A 5,649-nucleotide genomic window follows, 5' to 3' on the forward strand; every position below is an offset into this window, starting at 1 on the left:
GCAGGAGTTCATCCCCAAGAAACACAGCACGGAGACCCCCTGGGGCCCAAACGGCTTCCAACTAACAATATGCTCTTGCTGTGGAAATCCTATCCCAAGTGGGGGTAACCAGGTCAACAAAATGCCACACACCCAGGTGGAAGAAACAACATGGCCCAGGCATGGTCTAAGCCCCTCACTTCGTCCCTGTGCTCTGGGGAGCCTGAGGGACCTCGAGACCAACGGCCCTGAGGCCCTCTGGCAGAAAGCCGGTTTCCCACGGAAAGAGATTTCCTGAGGTGCAGACCGTATCCCAAGGGCTGGTGGCAAGGGAAAGCAAATGCCATGCCCTTCTCTGGAAGAAACCTCAGTGCCCAGCCATGTTGAAAGTCCTCCCCTCCTCCCTGGGCTTCTGGCAGCAGGAGTGAAAAGAGAGGAGCACACCACTGGGACCCGTTTGACAGAAACAGGCTTCCCACGAGGAAGTCCTTCTCCATGTACAGACATGCTCCCCAGTGCCTGTGGCAAGGTGAAGGAAATGCCATACACTGACCTGGAAGAGACCACAGGGCCCAGGCACAGTCTGAGCCCTTCCCTCATCCCGGCGGTTTTGCTAGTAGGAGTTCATCCCCAAGGAACACAGCACGGAGACCCCCTGTGCCCAAACGGCTTCCGACTAACAATATGCTCTTGCTGTGGAAATCCTATCCCAAGTGGGGGTAACCAGGTCAACAAAATGCCACACACCGAGGTGGAAGAAACAACAGGGCCCATGCATGGTCTAAGCCCCTCACCTCGTCCCTGTGCTCTGGGGAGCCGGAGGGACCCCCGAGGCCCATAGCCCTGAGGCCCGTTGGGCAGAAAGCCAGCTTCCCACGGAAACAGCTTTCCTGAGGTGCAGACCCTATCCCAAGGGCTGGTGGCAAGGGAAAGCAAATGCCATCCCCTTCTCTGGAAGAAACACCAGTGCCCAGCCATGTTGTAAGCCTTCCCCTCCTTCCTGGGCTTCTGGCAGCAGGAGTGAAAAGAGAGGAGCACAGCACTAGGACCCTTTTGACAGAAACCGGCTTCCCACGAGGAAGTCCTTCTCCACGTGCAGACATGCTCCCCAGTGCCTGTGGCAAGGTGAAGGAAGTGCCATACACTGACCTTGAAGAGACTACAGGGCCCAGGCACAGTCTGAGCCATTCCCTCATCCCAGAGGTTTTGCTACCAGGAGTTCAACCCCAAGAACACAGCCCTGAGACCCCCTGGGGCCAAAACGGCTTCCGAATAACAATATGCTCTTGCTGTGGAAATCCTATCCCAAGTGGGCGTAGCCAGGTCAACAAAATGCCACACACCCAGGTGGAAGAAACAACATGGCCCAGGCATGGTCTAAGCCCCTCACCTCGTCCCTGTGCTTTGGGGAGCCGGAGGGACCCCCGAGGCACACGGCCCGGAGGCCCGTTGGGCAGAAAGCCGGCTTCCCACGGAAACAGCTTTCCTGAGGTGCAGACCGTATCCCAAGGGCTGGTGGCAAGGGAAAGCAAATGCCATCCCCGTCTCTGGAAGAAACCCCAGTGCCCATCCATGTTGAAAGTCCTCCCCCCTCCCTGGGCTTCTGGCAGTAGGAGTGAAAAGAGAGGAGCACAGCACTGGGACCCGTTTGACAGAAACCGGCTTCTCACGAGGAAGTCCTTCTCCACGTGCAGACATGCTCCCCAGTGCCTGTGGCAAGGTGAAGGAAATGCCATACACTGACCTGGAAGAGACCACAGGGCCCAGGCACAGTCTGAGCCCTTCCCTCATCACCACGGTTTTGCTAGCAGGAGTTCAACCCCAAGGAACACAGACCAGAGACCCCCTGGGGCCCAAACGGCTTCCGACTAACAATATGCTCTTGCTGTGGAAATCCTATCCCAAGTGGGGGTAGCCAGGTCAACAAAATGCCACACACCGAGGTGGAAGAAACAACAGGGCCCACGCATGGTCTAAGCCCCTCACCTCGTCCCTGTGCTCTGGGGAGCTGGAGGGACCCCCGAGGCACACGGCCCTGAGGCCCGTTGGGCAGAAAGCCGGCTTCCCACGGAAACAGCTTCCCTGAGGTGCAGACCCTATCCCAAGGGCTGTTGGCAAGGGAAAGCAAATGCCATCCCCTTGTCTGGAAGAAACGCCAGTGCCCAGCCATGTTCTAAGCCCTCCCCTCCTCCCTGGGCTTATGGCAGCAGGGGTGAAAAGAGAGGAGAACAGCACTGGGACCGTTTGACAGAAACAGGCTTCCCACGAGGAAGTCCTTCTCCACGTACAGAATTGCTCCCCAGTGCCTGTGGCAAGGTGAAGGAAATGCCATACACTGACCTGGAAGAGACCACAGGGCCCAGGCACAGTCTAAGCCCTTCCCTCATCCCGGCGGTTTTGCTAGCAGGAGTTCATCCCCAAGAAACACAGCACGGAGACCCCCTGGGGCCCAAACGGCTTCCAACTAACAATATGCTCTTGGTGTGGAAATCCTATCCCAAGTGGGGGTAGCCAGGTCAACAAAATGCCACACACCGAGGTGGAAGAAACAACATGGCCCAGGCATAGTCTAAGCCCCTCACCTCGTCCCTCTGCTCTGGGGAGCCGGAGGGACCCCCGAGGCCCACGGTCCTGAGGCCCGTTGGGCAGAAAGCCGGCTTCCCACGGAAACAGCTTTCCTGAGGTGCAGACCGTATCCCAAGGGCTGGTGGTAAGGGAAAGCAAATGCCATCCCCTTCTCTGGAAGAAACCCCAGTGCCCAGCCATGTTGTAAGCCTTCCCCTCCTTCCTGGGCTTCTGGCAGCAGGAGTGAAAAGAGAGGAGCACAGCACTGGGATCCGTTTGACAGAAACCGGCCTCCCACGAGGAAGTCCTTCTCCACGTGCAGACATGCTCCCCATTGCCTGTGCCAAGGTGAAGGAAATACCATACACTGACCTGGAAGAGACCACAGGGCCCAGGCACAGTCTGAGCCCTTCCCTCATCCCAGCAGTTTAGCTAGCAGGAGTTCAAGCCCAAGGAACACTGCCGGGAGACCCCTGGGGCAAAAACTGCTTCTGAGGAACAATAGGTGCTTGCTCTGGAAAACATATGCAAATGTGAGTAGCCAGGTCAACAAAATGCCACACAACCAGGTGGAAGAAACAACATGGCCCAGGCATGGCCTAAGCCCCTCACCTCGTCCCTGTGCTTTGGGGAGCCGGAGGGACAGCCGAGCCCCACGGCCCTGAGACCCCTTTGCAAAAAGCCGGCTTCCCACGGAAACAGTTTTCCTGAGGTGCAGACCCTCTCCCAAGTGGTTGTGGCAAGGTAAAGCAAATGCCATCCACTCCTCTGGAAGAAACCACAGTGCCCAGCCATGTTCTAAGCCCTCCCATCCTCCCTGGGCTTCTGGCAGCAGGAGTGAAAAGAGAGGAGCAGAGCACTGGGACCCGTTTGACAAAAACCGGCTTCCCACGGGAAAGTCTTTCTCCACGTGCAGGCATGCTCCCAGGTGCCTGTGGCAAGGGGAAGGAAATGCCATACACTTACCTGGAAGAGACCACAAGGCCCTGGCACAGTCTGAACCCTTCCCTCATCCCGGCGGTTTTGCTAGCAGGAGTTCAACCCCAACGAACACAGCCCGGAGACCCATGAGGCAAAAACGGCTTCCGACGAACAAAGGCGCTTGCTGTTGAAAACCTATCCCAAGTGGGGGTAGCCAGGTCAATAAAATGCCACACAGCCAGGTGTAAGAAACAACATTGCCCAGGCATGGTGTAAGCCCCTCACCTCGTCCCTGTGCTTTGGGGAGACTGAGGGACAGCCAAGGCCCACGGCCCTGAGAACCCTTTGCAAAAAGCTGGCTTCCCACGGAAACAGCTTTCCTGAGGTGCAGACCCTATCCCAAGGGGTGGAGGCAAGGGAAAAAAATGCCATCTCCTTCTCTGGAAGAAACCCCAGTGCCCAGCCATGTTCTAAGCCCTCCCCTCCTCCCTGGGCTTCTAGTAGCAGGAGCGAAAAGAGAGGAGGACAGCACTGGGACGCTTTGACAGAAACCGGCTTCCACGAGGAAGTCCTTCTCCACGTGCAGACATGCTCCCCAGTGCCTGTGGCAAGGTGAAGGAAATACCATACACTGACCTGGAAGAGACCACAGGGCCCAGGCACAGTCTGAGCCCTTCCCTCATCCCGGCGGTTTTGCTAGCAGGAGTTCCACCACAAGGAACACAGCCCGGAGACCCCCTGGCGCCCAAACGGCTTCCGACGAACAATATGCTCTTGCTGTGGAAAACCTATCCCAAGAGGGGGTAGCCAGGTCAACAAAATGGCACACACCCAGGTGGAAGAGACAACTAGGCCCAGGCATGGTCTAACCCCTCACCTCCTCTCTGTGCTTTGGGGAGCCGGAGGGACCCCCGAAGCCCACGGCCCTGAGACCCGTTTGGCAGAAAGCCGGCCTCCCACGGAAACAGCTTTCCTGAGTTGCAGACCCTATCCCAAGGGGTGGTGGTAAGGGAAAGCAAATGCCATCTCCTCCTCTGCAATAAACCCCAGTGCCCAGCCATGTTCTAAGCCCTCCCCTCCTCCCTGGGCTTCTAGCAACAGGAGTGAAAAGAGAGGAGGACAGCACTGGGACGCTTTGACAGAAACCGGCTTCCACGAGGAAGTCCTTCTCCACGTGCAGACAAGCTCCCCAGTGCCTCTGGCAAGGTGAAGGAAATACCATACACTGACCTGGAAGAGACCACAGGGCCCAGGCACAGTCTGAGCCCTTCCCTCATCCCGGCGGTTTTGCTAGTAGGAGTTCATCCCCAAGGAACACAGCACGGAGACCCCCTGGGGCCCAAACGGCTTCCGACTAACAATATGCTCTTGCTGTGGAAATCCTATCCCAAGTGGGGGTAACCAGGTCAACAAAATGCCACACACCGAGGTGGAAGAAACAACAGGGCCCATGCATGGTCTAAGCCCCTCACCTCGTCCCTGTGCTCTGGGGAGCCGGAGGGACCCCCGAGGCCCATAGCCCTGAGGCCCGTTGGGCAGAAAGCCGGCTTCCCACGGAAACAGCTTTCCTGAGGTGCAGACCCTATCCCAAGGGCTGGTGGCAAGGGAAAGCAAATGCCATCCCCTTCTCTGGAAGAAACACCAGTGCCCAGCCATGTTGTAAGCCTTCCCCTCCTTCCTGGGCTTCTGGCAGCAGGAGTGAAAAGAGAGGAGCACAGCACTAGGACCCTTTTGACAGAAACCGGCTTCCCACGAGGAAGTCCTTCTCCACGTGCAGACATGCTCCCCAGTGCCTGTGGCAAGGTGAAGGAAGTGCCATACACTGACCTTGAAGAGACTACAGGGCCCAGGCACAGTCTGAGCCATTCCCTCATCCCAGAGGTTTTGCTACCAGGAGTTCAACCCCAAGAACACAGCCCTGAGACCCTCTGGGGCCAAAATGGCTTCCGAATAACAATATGCTCTTGCTGTGGAAATCCTATCCGAAGTGGGCGTAGCCAGGTCAACAAAATGCCACACACCCAGGTGGAAGAAACAACATGGCCCAGGCATGGTCTAAGCCCCTCACCTCATCCCTGTGCTTTGGGGAGCCGGAGGGACCCCCGAGGCACACGGCCCGGAGGCCCGTTGGGCAGAAAGCCGGCTTCCCACGGAAACAGCTTTCCTGAGGTGCAGACCGTATCC

Source organism: Ursus americanus, unplaced genomic scaffold, assembly GCF_024610735.1.
Source record: "Ursus americanus isolate L20-20 unplaced genomic scaffold, mUrsAme1.1.p SCAF_51, whole genome shotgun sequence".
Taxonomy (NCBI): domain Eukaryota; kingdom Metazoa; phylum Chordata; class Mammalia; order Carnivora; family Ursidae; genus Ursus; species Ursus americanus.